The following is a 16,690-nucleotide window of genomic DNA, read 5'->3' as shown; positions in this document are numbered from 1 at the left end:
TGCCAAAAAATGTTTTTCATTTCATTTATGTGATTACTGTTTTGTTTTTTTTAAATAAAGTATAATTGAGAGCTACTCTTCTCATAAAAATATAAATCCACACACAGAAAGTCCACCAACTTCTTTTCTGGTTTGGCCACATGACATTCCACAAACTTCCAAAGTTCATTTTCCACTCGCTGACCTGGTGACTGTTAAGATGCTTTCTGGGAGTCCGACACAGGATATAGCAACCTTTGCGCACCTCAATCTCTGCCATTCTGGCAGCGACAGTGCACCTTCGCATCCTTGTGCTATAACTGCTACGAGTATGAAACATTTTTGGAATCAAACCTTTTTGCTTCACACACGCTTGCTATGGCCCGTCCCCATAGGCCGCTTAGAAAGATGGCGAAAGACAGCAAATGCCACCTGTTGATGCCTCACCCGAGGAAAGGGCCTGGAGTTCAGAGTCCATTGTTTGTTTCTTGAGTAGTTTGACGTCTCTGTGGGTGTCCCCTCGAAGAAGAACAGGGAAATCTGTGGGTACTGTTAAAGAGGGCAATTTTGCTTGTTGTTGCATCTTGCTGTATTGAAGTTTAGTAGCTTCAGCAGTTTTCCCTTCTTTTCCTTCTTGTTACCGACACTCCAAATACAGAATTTCTTCATTTTTGTCACAAGTAAATTTCAAAGTCTTACAAAAGTATACAGTATGTTCATACTCTACTATAGAGTTGTAGTGTGTGTTTGGCTGACCATATTTTGATTTCCACAAAAGAGGATACTTGGCCTGGCCTCAAGATACGTCAATGGTATTGAAAGGTCACTCAAAGATACCATACATTGGAACTATTTTAACGTATGCCTCCTGTGTATGGGTTCTAAACTCCCATGATCTTTTTTTTTTTTTTGATCAAACCAACACTGACCATGTCTCCCGTTTGTAAGAGCAGAGCTAAAAATTTAGGCTGCCAGTACCCCCTCTAATACAAATGTTTTGTTTTCAAATCAAGAGATTTTTTTTTTTATCAGAATTTTTTTTCTTAGAAAGTCACCACATTTTTTTCACAAATGTTGAAAAGTGAGAGGTTATTTTTGTTATTAAAAATATATTTAAAAAAAAAAACGAACATTATCATTTGTTAAAAATTACAAAGCATGTTAACTTACAACCCCCCACCCACCGACAACACGCACGGTCGAGTTGGGAGCTGTCCACGGTCTACCAGTCATGGTAACAACACTGTGCGCGTCACGTTCCATTTGTCCCGCAATGAAAACCGAACATTTTATGAATTTATAACCCGGACGCCCAGACAGGATGTAAGAAAGCAGTCATGTCTGGTCAAAAGAGGACATTTGGTCACCCTGGTCTATGGTCCCAGCTTCTTTGCAATACATCTAAATCATGAAAGACAATAAGTGTGATCTAATAAGTGGTCACCTAACTTCAGAGCTTTCTCGTCACCACCTCCCCAAAATTCTGTTTGTATCGGTGGGTAGATTATCTTAACTCTTTTACTGCCGTTATGAAAAAAATAAAAATAAATCCAACCCCTGCACAGTGCCATTTCGCTGATTACAAGCATTCATAAGATTCCGTCAAATTCCGTCACATTTCATTGTAATTCCATACACCAGCAGCCCATTGAAAAGAGACACAATGCTGCCATCTGCTGGCCATAGTTAGGTGGTGTTTTTGATTCCACAACCCATTGATCGGGCAGCGCTGCATTTAGATGTTGCTCCGTCCATTGACGAAAAAAACAAAAACATAGATGACGTCATTTCACGTTTATGGCAGCATACATTGTAATTTTACTAATCGTTATTAACCGTTTTTGGCAGCCAAAGAGTTAATGAAGTCCGCACCACCCCTGTCTGACCAGCACAGCCCTTCCCTCGCATCCTTTATCCATTTGGACCACAGAGATAAACATTTTCTTCTGGGCTTACACAAGTTTTCGTATACATTAGATCAGGAGTCAATATAAGCCGAACAATATGTATTTGGAAGGTAACACAGCCCTTTTCGAGTAACATTGATCCCATGGTGATTGACCTCTGATCCCTGACTCTTTTAGCTGACCCTCAGGGAATCAACCAATATGCGCCATCAGCCCAGTGCAATCTAATTGCCGCTGCACATAATACCACTAAGTGCTATTAACTTGCCATCAGCTTATAGACTAGTTTGCGTCAAACACGTACACACACAAACACAATATTGTAGCCAGCTGACGTGTAACTCTGAGATAAATATCAACATGCTATTAAGACTGCACTTTGCCTGATACTTGTTGTTGTTGTTTTTTAGGGTGAAGCACAGAGGGCAAAGTAGATAAATGTTGACATGCTACCAATTATACAGCTACACTTTCCTTGAGGTGAAACATCTCAGTCATACATCACAATCGTCTCCGCACAACATAACTCCAAAAGAGCTTTCATTGATTTGTCATAAGGGAAGACAGAAGCGAGTGTTGGCATCGCCAGGGTGATTTCTGTACTCACCCTAAACATCTAATGTGTGTTTTTATAGCCAAATTCCAAGACAGTAATCTCTCCCAATGTTCTCAAGCGTCTCTATTACAGTTCCGTTCCCCTTGAGGGACGTAGTGGAAGGACCCCATTTTGTATCTCCTCAGCGATCCATCTGCAACTGGTCAATACGGAACGATTGACCATGAATGTATGCTGTGTTGTGCTGGGTTTATTTTGTACACGCAACACCCACAAGCAAGATGCTGCTGAGGAGGAGGGTGCGTGTTCCGAGAATTGCAAATGTGTGTGTATGTACTGTAGGTCCGTACATGTGAGCTCTTTCATCCCGGCCTCTCCCCGGGGACGGGCGTCATAGTGGGCATGCACCCGGTCCAGACCTTCTTTGATAGTTTTCTTTAATTGGTCTGAGTCACCGTCTCGTGGGAAAACTAATTAAAACAAGGTGTTGAAGGGGGAAATAACCAAATAATCTTGATGGTGTTTTTGTGTGGTCGGCTGCTTGTGATCCCTTGTCGGATTCATGTAAGACCACGGTTCACAGAAGCTGCATTCGGTTCGCAAACGACTATGTTCTTGTGGAGATCATCCTATAAGATAGCATGTGTTTTCTATATTTGTTTTATTTTTTTATCTGAAAGTAATGCTTTTGGTGGTGTGTGTATGTTATGTTCCGCGGTTGGATCCCAAAAGCACAGACCCAAATAAGAGTTTAACACTTTATTCGCCTAACGTCAAGAGGCATGGAACTAACTTGACTTGACCAAAAACAATGAGAAGGCAACGAGGAAAGAGGAGGAGGGTGGCCAGCTGGACAGAGGAATAATCCAACAAAACACACACTTCTCAGTTAGGCTTATATAGACAGTGAATCGATCAGATTGACTGTGGCTAGACATGTGGGTAACAGGACTGAGATACAGATACAGCGATGAAAGATTCTTGACATCACATAGCTCCTGACATCACATATCTTAAGACCAGTTGAAACTAGATGCCGGTTACATCAGTTCAAAACAGACAGTTGACCTCACGCTCATGACCCAAACATAACCCTTGCATGACCCAGTCATGAGTGTGTACTTGCACTTGCATATATACTATACCCATAGTTGTTTCTGGCTCTGTTTCTCATTGTAAAGTAATACTATAGAACCAGTGTAGTACTATTTTTTTTTCTTTCTGTATTAACTGACTAACATTTTTATTTAAAAAAATAAAATAATAAATCAGTGCGAGGGTTAGGAGTATACTAGTGAGTCAGGCCCAGACAGCAATGTGGACATTCTGACAAATTCCCACTGGGCCAGCTGCTGCTCCAACCCATCCATTAATTCTTTCCGGTCTGCAGATCTGTTTTGGTATCAGTAAATAAAGAGCATCCATAACATATGAACCTGATTATCATTATTGTATTGATTTCCCATTTTATGTTCTCATACTTGTTCAAATAAACAGTTATTGTAAGGACATTCAGTTGTAAATTTGATATTTAGCAAATGAAATCTGAATATTATTGGAGGGAATGCTGATCTATTTTACACTGATACACTAATAACTAAAATTGTTTATGTTCGTAAAAACATGAACAGCAGTGTGCCGGTCTGAGCCCTGAAATTCCAGGACGGAAAATGAGTCCCAGTCTGGCGTGAGGAGTGTTGGTGCTGCACCTTTTTGTCATGACATCCTGTTCAATTTGTTCTCCTCTTCTTCTACATTTTCCCCTCCCTCATTTCTTTTTTCCATCACTGGCCATCTCCATTTACTTATTGAGCTCTTCTGTCATTGATCTGTCCATCGACTGGCCCTCTGATCCATCCTCCATCTGTCTGCCGCTGACAGACTTTTAATTGATGAGAGAGCAGGTCAAATTAAGCAATTAGGCCAAGTGGCGGAAAAAGAGACAGAGCGGCATGTCTTCTTCAGGTAGACGGGGCATGCGGAGGAGGAGGAGGGCGGAGTGAGGATGCTGTGAAGGATAATGAATGCGGGAGGCATAGGCAGATGCCGAGTGTTTACGCTTTTTCATTTTGGAATTTGAATGAATTTTTCATAGCTATTCATAAAAAATCCATCAATATTTCACCTGGGGAGAGTGAAGAAGAAAGAGAGGGAGAGGTGGAACCTTACGGAATGAATTGTCATGAAAGTCCATTGAAGCAAACCAAGTCGCTGAAGAAGGAGGAGGAAGAGGGAGGAGGGATGTTTATGCCGAGGAGACAAACGCCGAACTATAAACCGGGGTAGCAATGCAAGAGGCAACGGGGTGGGGGTGACGGAGATGTGTACAACCTAAATGTCTGGGTGAGAATAAGAGTGGCGACTTTTCAGTCGTCGCCTTCTACCACCTCCCTCTAAGAGTAACAGAAGGGGTGCGCTTGTGTTAATTTGCACTTTGTCAAACAACAAATACCAGTCTGAGCCGTCCCATTAACATACAGCACACCCTGACACTCTGGATGGATTTCCGGTGTTGCATGTGCTTCTTCCACACGAGCCCAACTGTGAGTCTGAAATGCATAATCCAAGTATTTTAAAACAGTGGTCCCCAACCACCAGGCCGGGCCTCAATAGCCAGATTGATGAACTGTGATTTGCTTTGGGAAAGGCAGGACATTGTGTACAATACTTCGAGCTGATTGGACGATGCCTTAACTTGTGCACGCCTACCAAACTTTTGTTTTGACCAATCACAGCAACTGACTTGAATGTTGTTGTTGTCGTAGGAGAATAAAAAAACACGTCTTTACTAGCTTAAAATGCACAAAACCCCTCTCGCTGTCCTTCAAAACGGAAACTGTGAGTATTTCTGCGAGAAGAGAATTCATTGCAGCGTTCAGTCATCCATGTTAGGTTTGTTTGTTTCCTCCGGGTTTGGTGCTTCCTGGTTTCATCACAGCTTCATGTCCTGCGCTAAACAACACCGAATTGGTCCGACCTTATAAAGGTCTGTTGTGAACGGATCAGCGGGAGCAGTACAAGATGGATTCTCGTGATGTTTGTGAACAAATACCACGAGAATTCAGCTTGCTGCATGTCAAGGTTGTATTAGCCGAAGCTAAAAAATAAAATAAAAATTGAGACGTTACAACCAGGGCGGCACGGTGAATGACTGGTTAGCACGTCCGCCTCCCAGTTCTGAGGACTCAAGTTCGAGTCCAGGCTCCGGCCTTCCTGGGTGGAGTTTGCATGTTCTCCCCGTGCCCGCGTGGGTCTTCTCCGGGTACTCCGGTCTCCTCCCACATTCCAAAGACATGCATGGCAGGTTAATTGGGCGCTCCGAATTGTCCCTAGGTGTGCTTGTGAGCGTGGATGGTTGTTCCGTCTCTGTGTGCCCTGCGATTGGCTGGCAACCAGTCCAGGGTGTACCCCGCCTACTGCCCAAAGCCAGCTGAGATAGTTTCCAGCACCCTTGTGAGGAATAAACGGCTAAGAAAATGGATGGATGGAAGTTACAACCATCTACAACGGACTCTTGACGCATATCAACGTGCTAATTTTCTCAGTTGCGTAGCGCTGATGCCAAATCTATAAGCAAGCAAAATGAGAAGAAAAAACACCAAAAAAAACCCGAAAAAACAAAAACAGACGTATTTGGAATGTCTGTTTGCAACAGGGAAAAAGCCCAGTGATGACAACACACACAACACATAACCAAGAAAGAACACGAAAGGTGCATTCGCAGGAGACCTACGTGGAAATATGGATTTACGGCAACGAGTGATTCACACGTCCGAGTTCCGCTCTGCACAATATCGGGCGAGCGGCTCTTGATTTAACATTATGGTAATTTATTCATGGGCTTTATTTGTTCTGTGGTGCTTATTGCATTGTCATGTTGGGGAATTTCAGGAGGACGCACCTAATATAGTTCCAAAAAAATGTGGCTTCACACTTATTGTATGTACAAAATACCCCCAAGTACCCATTTTTATTGTGTTTATGCTGCTCGTTCAGGAACATAAAAATATACATATTTGTTGTTGTAGCATTTTGTTAATCACCCCCCACCACGTCCAACGACCCCTCCAGTTGCTGGTCCACAAAAGTTATGGACTTGTATGAACCAGTCCATGGCAAAAAAAAAATTGCAGACAATTGTTTTAAAACATGCAAACTAGGTGACTCCTGATGGAAACATCCCGCACAGTTGCCAATTAAAACATGATTAACCCTTTAGATTATCATCCTCCTGCTTGAAGATGAGAACTGATCCGATCACTGCACACACCGGTGATCAGTGACGAGGCTTGACCTCTGTCCTCGCCGGACTGCACAACTAAATCTACCTCAGGGAGCTAATGAGTGGTGTCATTTGCATGAATTTATGCCAGCAGGCGGGTCACTCATCTGTCCACAGGTAGTCAATTAAATATCTAATTAAGTGGGGAGGAGTTTGAATAATGTAGAAGTATTGACTGTTGGGGTCGAGCGGGTGGGAGGGCTGATGGCTGCGTCTAAATCAGCGTTGCGGCACTTGGGAGGCTGACACCACTCGGTGAATATTTGTCCTACTGAGCAAACACAGAGCCCGCAAGGTTACTCAGTACATACAGTAGCTTGTGAAAGTGAGTACACTGCTCATATTTCTGCAGGTATTTCATTATATCTTTACATTATATCTAGTAAATTTACTGACCCTCAAAATAATTAAAAATACAGGCATTCATGGCTAAACCCCTGACAACAAAATTGAGTACACTCCTAAGTGAAAATATCCAAATTGAGCACAATTAGTCACTTTCCCCTCTTCAGTGTCATGTGACCGGTACTTAACTTTACATGACAGAGATACTCTTTTAGATATTCTTCTTCTCATTGCACATGGACTCTTTCAATCACTTCCTTCAGGTAGAAGGCTACGGTCCATTAGGACCAGAACCTCACGCCATAAGAACAGTTTCTTCCCCTCTGCAGTTGGACTTTTAAATGCAATTTAATCAACCTGCTACATTATAATTTCCCCCCTAACCGTTACCTTAGTCACTGTACTATGCTCTTGTTATGAAATACGTGTTGACTTTTTGCACTGTTTCCTCACCTTCTATATTTTATATTATCCATATAAACAATCATTGTCTGTGCAATCATATATTTAATTCCATATTTTCTAAATTTATGTTAGCCAATGTTTATTTTATTCTATTTATTTAACTCTTTTTTTTTTTTAATGTTTTTTATCTTTTCCCTAAATGTTGTGTTGTCATTTGGATGCTTGTCTGTCCCATGTATGCACCAGTTACCGAGACAAATTCCTAGTAAGGTGAAATTTAATCTCTTACATGGCAATAAATTCTGATTCTGACAATTAGTTAGCTCTGATTACCCAACACAACTGCAACTACACGACAAATGAGGAAGGATTATGTCTGTAAGTTTGATGTGTTTTATCTAGTGTTTGTTTTTGTCATAGTATCAGAAATATATAAAAATCTGTATTGTAGTGTTGCCCTTTGGGGTTGTTTGGAGGTGAAGGAAGTTAAAGGGTTTTAAATACATTTCCATTACAGAGGCCATATATATTTTGTTTTCAAACATCTTTGATTTCGGAACTTTTATTCCCGGTTTGATAGTCAAGGTCTATACTATGTTGATACATCTTGATATTAATACCAGAGGTGGGCTTTCCTTTAATATTGACGCCGGTCCGTCACTGATGGACACTCGTTTTTCTGACAAATAACAAACAAAAGAAAATGATGGCTTAAGCCGTGAGAGACGTGGGTTTTCATCCGTCAGCGTAATCGTCACTAACCGGGTCAAGTACCGACTGATCTCGCAGGCCGTCGTTGACGAACGCCCGTTTTGTTGATAATTGACGGACTGACGGAATTTCCACCTCTGTCTGTCAGTCCTAAAATAGTGGTGACAAATTGATGACGGAAGTGTGGTTGAAACATAATGACGGACTGATGACTGCAGTTTGGTTTTGGGTGAAAACCAGCAAAATTTTGCAAATTGGCCACCCTCAGATTAATACAACAGATTCTCGACTGAAATGCACACTCAAAATGCATATGATGAAGACCTCTTGCACAAAAGTGAGAACATTTCAAGTTTGAAACTTACCACAAGTGTTTTTTTTTTTTTTTTTTAATGCAAGGTGCTAATTATTGTTTGCTGTCCTATGGTGAGAAATTGCACAAGATTGTTATCATTTCCTGCGTATGAAAACAAAAACAGGTGGTGTACATCTGTACGGCTGTAATGAAATCTACACAAATGTTTCATATCTCTTCCTATCTCGATTAATGCCAAATGGTGCCAAAGCATTGTGACACCTTGCGATAACCATTTCACCAAGTCTCCCACTTCCTGCCTTTAATCACAATATGTGTTAAACAAAAGCAGACACAACAATGAACGGTGAACATTTTGCCGCCAACAGGTGCTGTAAAACACATTTTCTGTGTATTTATAAGCACCTTACCAACACTATGCGTCTATTTTTAGTGCCAGTGCCAATTCTTAACTGTTTTAAAGTAACCGTAACCACAAACTTGTTCCAGTTTATTTGGCCTCATGGTGGTTTGCGCACCAAAATGCTGTTTTGATGGCAGTGAAACCACAGATGGATGATAAAAGATGACAGCACTTGATTGCCCAAGTGTAGTAACAGAACAGCAACAGCATTCCTTGTAGGTCTTCCGGCATAATGGGCTTTCTTGGAGCAGTGTGTGGAAAATGATGATAAAAATCAGCCAAGAGCAGCACATATACCGTCTGAAGCAATCATGAGCAAAAACACCCTCAACACAAATCTGACTTGCGTACAAGCACCAAGGTCAAAGACTTAATACTTCAATCTTTAATACCCATTTAATTATCACTATTAAAAATTCATGAAAGGCTGAATGAGTAACCATATACAATCGGAACTTGACTTACAAGTGACTTGACTTACAAGTTTTTCAAAATATGATGGCCAATTTTATGCTTTCATTTGCAACACTTTGGCAAAAAGTGAACATTTCTTCAAAGAAGATTCTTCAAGCTGTTTATCGCCACTTAAAGTTGAGTTGACAAGTTTGGTTAGCTTAATGCTAACAAGCAACACAAAATCTCCATAGAGAGACTCACAAATAGCATTGGTCTTGCAGTGTTTAAGTATCAGTTGAGCAAGCAACATTTGTAGATATAACAATACTCACATTCTTTATCCTCTGCAAAGAACAACTTCCGGTAATATTGCTGCGTTTTTTTTAATTTATTTTTTACCCTCACCCTGTACATAGGAAACAAGAAATTTGACCTAAACTGTTTAAACTTTTACAATCCGACGGCCTTCAGAATCACTTGTGCAGGCAAATGGACATAACTTAAACTACATACTGTAAACAATGGCGCTGTTTCAACAAGCTGGGCCCTCGAGTGACATCAGCATTTTTTCTGTCAACCAGGAATACACATCTGTAGCAATCTTGACACAATAATGCGTTTAAATAATCAGCATCTCTGGTAAGTTTGATGTTTTTTTGTTTGTTAGTTTGTTTTTTAATTAATGTGTTCAGGTTTTGTCATATTATTAGAAAAATACACATTCTACAGATACTGTTATCCTGCATTTTTTTTTTATATCGCATTGATAGTTTCTATGATTATGACGTGATAATAGTAGAGGTGGATTAACGTACCACTGCTTATCACTGCATCAAGCCAGCATCCTCAGTCCAGCTTGATACCTATCAGTGCTGCAGCAAATTTGGTGTGCTCAGTAGTCGACTTGTGACTGTTGTGATGGTATGTCGTGTAATTTCTTTATCATTATAATCCCTTCATAGTAACTATTTTGAGCAAAAAAGGAAAGCGATTGGATGAATATGTGCAATATGAAGTCACATGTATAACAGAGCGCATGGTGTTCCACAGGGTTCAATTGTGGAGCCTCTGCTGTTTTCATTATAACTACTGCCTCTGGGTCCCATTTTAAGAAAACCGCGGTTGGTTGTTTTAAAATGCTGTGTATATATAGAGGTGAGTTGAGGGATGGGAGTCAGAGTCAATTCTAGTCCAGCACAACTAGCTATCTAACAACTGAATGAACACTTGAGCTGCATGGAGAAGGGTAATACAAGATTTGATTCCTTGTTCATTTTGTTCACCAATAAGCCCTATACATGTCTTGAATTTGTAAAAAAAATAAAATAAAAGAAAGGGTTTGGTGAATGCACATAGGAAAGTGGTGGGATTCAGTTCCTCCAATAAGGTTAAGAACCACTGACATATAGTATTAAATGTAATCACCTAATCAGTTGAAAACTAAGTTGACGTACTTGGCCAGTGCATCCCAATCCATGAAATCCAGTTCATTCACAGCTGCACACTATGTGGAAATAACCGCGTTTGAAGTGTTTTGTTAATGTGCTTTGTGTTTTAAGGCCGAAAATGTGACTGATGGGCATATGGCGAGCACGGTGCTGTGACACAGCTGACTGCCTCTGACATGACACACAGGACTTGGCCTGGAGCATACGAGCGCAGCGGAGAGTCCCTCATTCCTTCCAGTAAGTGTCTGCGTGTTTGTTGCTTTCTTTGTCTTGTTTCTTTTCTATAAGTGCAGATTAGGCCGCATGAATCAGGATTAGTCGGACTTCCTGCGCTCCTCTGCCTCCACGCCCCTAAAATATTCAATCCCTCCCTCACCACCCCCCGCCCTTAACCGTCGCATCCCACCGGCTCGCTCCAGATGTGTTAATCAGTACTCCCCGTTAACACATGATTCACCCCATATGTCTTCCGCAGCACACTGGGGAGCTCAGGTTGGGAGTACGTGCGTGTTTGTTCACGTGAGCAAGCGCAACTTTGATGTCGTTTATTGTATTCGCTCTATTCTTATGGGCTTGTGTGCTTGAAAATCCGGCAGGCCTCCTCGGGCTTTCTCCAAAGGGCGGCTGCTGTCTGCTCAAATCAACCTCCTCTCCCCATGAGTGAGCACACTAATCCATTTGCGTATCTGAGCACATGTTGTGTGTGTGCGTGCGCGCATCGATGTGTCTGTGTCGGTGCGCATGTGTACGTAAGCATGCTAATCCAGGGGAGGGCCCTGCCTAACACTCCATGAAAACACTCCATTCAACAGCAATTACAGGCAGGGGCCCTGGGCCCTGCACTACACTTCCACTGGGAGAGGGAGACAAAGGGGGGTGGAGGCAAGGAAGATCTGAGGCTTCCAGAGGGACGAGGGGCGGGATTCTTCTGTAGGGGAACAACCGTGCTCCTCAGACTGTGCAAATGCCCATTCAAACTTTGGTGGGATGATTCATAGTGCGGTGGTTGTTTTATTTCGGCCCATAAATGCAGGATCCATCATCGATACCAAATGGCTCGGCGCTTCAAAGAGAGATATGTACCAGAATGAGTGGGATATAGTCGTGGTTGTGACTTAGCAGTCTGGAAAGGGTCTCTGTGGAGCTTGACATCTTTCTTCCATTAGTGTATGCAGACAGACAGGATTCACGCCTGCCTCACTGCCCCTCAGTGTTTTCTGTATTTTGTACAAACATCCTGTATTGTGTTTGCTTGGTCATGTAATCCGCTGTGAGCATCCTTGTAACACACTTCACGTACAAGAAAAACAACAAGACAGGTAAAAAAAAAAAAAAAACACAAAAAAAAACATGTATTTAGTTTTTATTTATTTTTCTTTTTTTATTGTGTATACTTGATTATTTTCCTGGTACTGATGAATAGAAGTCAAACACAATTCAGAGGTTAATCAACCAAGGATCTTGAATCACTTTTACTTATAATAAAGAGGGTTAACGATCATTCGCACTTATCATAAATAGCAGGGATGTTCATCTCCCCAATAACACAAATCACTATGTATCAAGTAGGAGACAAGGGGTGTCCCCAACATCTGATATGATACGGATATTGCTGCCAAGTTTTTTTTTGTTTTTTTGTTTTTGTTTTTTTTGTTTTTTTTAGTATGAAACGTTAGAGGGCGGCACGGTGGATGACTAGTTAACACGTCCGCCTCCCAGTACTGAGGACTCGGGTTCGAGTCCAGGCTCCGTCCTTCCTGGGTGGAGTTTGCATGTTCTCCCCGTACCTGCGTGGGTCTTCTCCGGGTACTCCGGTCTCCTCCCACATTCCAAAGACATGCATGGCAGGTTTATTGGGTGTTCCGAATTGTCCCTAGGTGTACTTGTGTGTGCGGATGGTTGTTGGTCTCTGTGTGCCCTGCGATTGGCTGGCAACCAGTTCAGGGTGTACCCCGCCTACTGCCCGAAGCCAGCTGGGATAGGCTCCAGCACCCCTCTCCTGCGACCTTTGTGAGGAGCGAGTGGTTCAGAAAAAAGAGAGACTAATAGTCATTAACAGTAGATGTGAAAAAAAAATGTTATTCAATTATTCCAAGCATTTAGATTAAATTCGACAGAAGACAGATAGGGCACCTACTCCCATCACTCAACTCAATATGTATGGAGCACTTTAAAACAACCACCGCAGCGGATAAAGTAAAAACAGCAGAGGCCCTAGAATTGAACCGTGTGGAACACCATACGTTAGACACTTGAATTCATAGTCCACATATTCATCCGACCACTTACTTTTCTGCTCAACATAGTTAGAATGAAGGAAATTGCACAACGTACCATCACAACAGTCACAAGTCGTCTATTAAGCGCAGCAAATTCCCTGGAGCACAGATAGGCCGAGCAATGTAGCGTAATCACCTGCAGTGGGGCATATCATCATAAATCATTTGAGTCAGGCGTGTGTCTTGGCGTCTTCTGAACCACTGAGACTGAGTCACCGAACCCCTGGGGTTCGACCGAACCCAAGTTAACAACCGCTGCCTTCATGCGTTGTCATCAAATACAGTAAGTTATGGTGACCAACTTTGTGACAAACTCAATACTTATATGCCGACAAAGTCAGTGTGGGAAAGAATCTGTTTTGACATCACTTAACAAAAGCCATATGAACGCTGAAGACGGGGTCGAGAGTCAGACTTTCTTTTTGACTTTCTTCCACCGCTCAACGGTTTTATCTTTTATGTTATTCATTGGCCATTATTTGGCGACTAGGGGATGTTTGATTGCGCTATGCAAAGAAAGAGACAGCATTTAATCACAAGCTATTACAAGTCTGAATCCTGAAAGGAATGCATATTAAAGGTCAAGGTTTGGGTGCTGTTAAAGAGGTTTAAATGTTACGAAGCGTAAAAGTGCAAAAACACAAAAAAAGCATGCGCTCGCTCTGTAGGGGAGCGAACGAGTGGACGCAATTCAGCGTAAGTACTAATGCATGAAACAATGCTTTCTGCCAAAAAAATGGCGAGGAGCTGCACGAATACACACAATCAACTGTTGTCATTAACCCGTGCTGGACGGACACGCAACTCTCCATGCATAACCAATAGTGCAGCCAAGCAGTGGCGACTTCAAATCAATGCCATGAGCCATAACCTTGAAAACTCCAGTTGAAAACATTTCCCCCACTTCTTTATTGCTATTTATGTTGACAGCACCTTGGCTGCTCAGCGCACTCCATCTATCAAAGCCTTGCCTTGCCGCCTGTTTCAAAACTGCCTCTGTGGCTCTTAGAGAAACCAAAAAAAGTGCCTTTAAACATGAATGAAACGCCGTTGCTTTTGAACTCTTCGGTCCCTTGCACTACCTTCTCCCTCCTTCTGTCTTTCCTTGCCACCTTTAATTTTTAATGCTGGATCCTGAATAGGTTTGTAATAAAGAAGAGGTACAGTAAGTAGCATAAAATATTGATTTTGTACATTTCCTTATGAATTTTTATTCTTTGGAATGATTAAATGTTTTATATTTCCCACACTTGGGAGATTATGGGATGAATCCTTCTCGGTTTGTGTGTGAGCACACAACTGGTGTTCCCAATTTGGGGGAATGAATAATGCAGCTCGTGAATGCGAATGTGTGTATCCACCTTCCTCGGCTCGTTACGACACAATTGTCTCTTTTTTTCCCCGCCAGACAGCATCAAGATGAGGTCTGTTGACAGCCAAAGAGGATAACGGAGAATGCGTTTCAAGGCGGCGTGTATACATGCTTTGCAAGTGTGTGCTCGGGGCAAGCTGTGAAGCCATAATTAACACAACGGTGCGATTAGCCATGCAGACCGGTGGCCACAGGCTCCCTTAAGACAAACAGGCAGTTTGATGAGATGAACATTTCAATGATAAAACACATTTTTCTCTCCTTTTATTGTGCGCGCAGTTCTGCTTGGGAAGAAGTCTCAGTGCAGTCTTTAGTTGACTTTCAAGCACCATCTTACATCTGTCTCACATCCCTTTAGCCCCGCCAGGAGACACATTACTCCCCCACTGGCACTTTTTGTCACGCTGAGCCAAATTGTGCAGCACAGATTTTGGCTTTGTATTACCAGTTTAAACACACTGAGGTTTTTAGTGTGTCACGCTGGTGATGGACCGTCTGCTGTGGCGCAACATGAACCACACTTGCCTGCAAGTGGACAGCGGGAGAAGTTTTAATAAATAATCGCCAATGAATAATTCTGCATTGTTTTTGTGGTGCTCTCAGCCGCGACGACGTCTGGAGACGTGTCGTGATGGAAAAGTCAAATCCTGTCATGTTGGGATGAATCCGTGGGCCAAACCGAGTTGAAGCAGCCAGCATCTTTGGATGGAAAAACACTCTTAGTGTCATAACCGCAAACACAAACACAAGTTGTGTGTCACTTCAGCGCATATGCAACACGTAATCACATGGAAATCATGTTGAGGTACGAAGTGAATAAGATATCTTGATAAAACACTCATATACAGAATACCTCAAATTATATAAGCAACTTGATTGCACAAATCAATTCATGAGTGCCATCATAACAGTAGCAACGATTGCACAAAAATGGCAATCTATCAAAATAGGGGTGGGTGATATGACCTAAAAATTATATTGCGATATTTCAATAGAAATTTGCGGTGACGATATTTTTGACGATATTGGTAATAATTACTGAACAATAAATTTGTGATTGACACTTCGGAATAATAGCACTTTTATTGCAGCAACAATATTTAAGACATCTTTTTTTCCCCCCACAATTGAAATGTAAACAAAGTGCAAATATACCAACTATAATGGAATAAAATGGAAATAAAAACAGACCAGGTAGTGTTTACACTGTGAAATGTAACATAACTGCTTAAAGGACATTTACTGATCAAATACAATGAAAGCACATACCCTCAGAAGTAAGTGGCAAATTGCACGAGTCAAAAACGTCCATTATTTTCTCCTGTGTGGTTGAGCCTCGTGAATGTTTTCCCTCTACGATTGTTTAGGCAGTGGTTATTAAAAAACAAAAACAACAAAAAAAACAAAACACAGTTATCAATTTGTTATCAGCCAGCTGATAAAAGTACATCATCGGAACTGTACGGGACACCAAAGCCACTGTTGACAAACTCGTATTTTACTGTTTACGCTAATAATACAAGCAGGCCTTTAAGAAAACACCTGGTTAAATAAAATATATATTTGTTGTCGCCTGCTGTCAGCCATTAAATGGTGCGTAGTTGTTGTATGAAAACAATCACACTCTCAAAGTCATCATTATGTACGGTATATTTCACAGCTGCAAAGATGCCATATACAGTACAACATCACTCCCTCTCGTCTGATATTGCTCAATTATAGGAATTAAGTACCCAAACAAAGAGATTCAGATTCTGTTTTTTGACTCCCCCAAGATATAAAAAAAAGTCAGTAATATAAATCCTTAAAACACAGATGCCAGCATGCATTATTGCACAACGGTAAAAGTCACGTCTCGATGAACCGTGCGAGCGCATGGTGTGGCATTGTAAAGTTTTGAATGGGATCGTTGCATGTTTGGGAAAGCCGGTGGTGATCAATGGCAATGGATTCAACGGGAGTGCGGGAGCGTCACAACATTGTGGTGACTGAGCTGCTGAGAAGGACTTCATGAATATTAAAGAACAGGAGGTCGATAGTAGGACAAAGCTGCAACGGTCCACACAAAAGCATGTAATAATACTGTTCTATGATGATTTTTTTTAAACGCGTGGATACCCAACTTGTTAAACCACACTAACGGATACTTGAACCAAATGAAATGTTCATTTATGACTGTATCACTTGAAGTGCATCCAAACCGTCAACTGATTGCCAAGAATCAGGCCACCACTGGCCTTTCAACTTTGTATTGCTGACAAGCCGAGTGGCGTGATGGGAGTGTAGTAAAG

The 16,690-nt window shown here is 41.7% G+C and overlaps 1 long non-coding RNA gene across 1 annotated transcript in view; it reads left to right on the top strand.

The window, feature by feature from the left end:
- Positions 1-16,690, top strand: part of LOC144014999 (uncharacterized) — a 186,197-nt gene that overhangs the window by 126,945 nt on the left and 42,562 nt on the right. Inside the window, exon 4 of the long non-coding RNA XR_013282666.1 lies at positions 10,860-10,985. This is a non-coding gene — a long non-coding RNA (uncharacterized LOC144014999). The remainder of the gene's footprint in view (positions 1-10,859; positions 10,986-16,690) is intronic.

This window comes from Festucalex cinctus, chromosome 2 (assembly GCF_051991245.1).
Source record: "Festucalex cinctus isolate MCC-2025b chromosome 2, RoL_Fcin_1.0, whole genome shotgun sequence".
In the NCBI taxonomy this organism is placed as follows: domain Eukaryota; kingdom Metazoa; phylum Chordata; class Actinopteri; order Syngnathiformes; family Syngnathidae; genus Festucalex; species Festucalex cinctus.
This window is presented reverse-complemented; position numbering and strand designations above follow the sequence as displayed.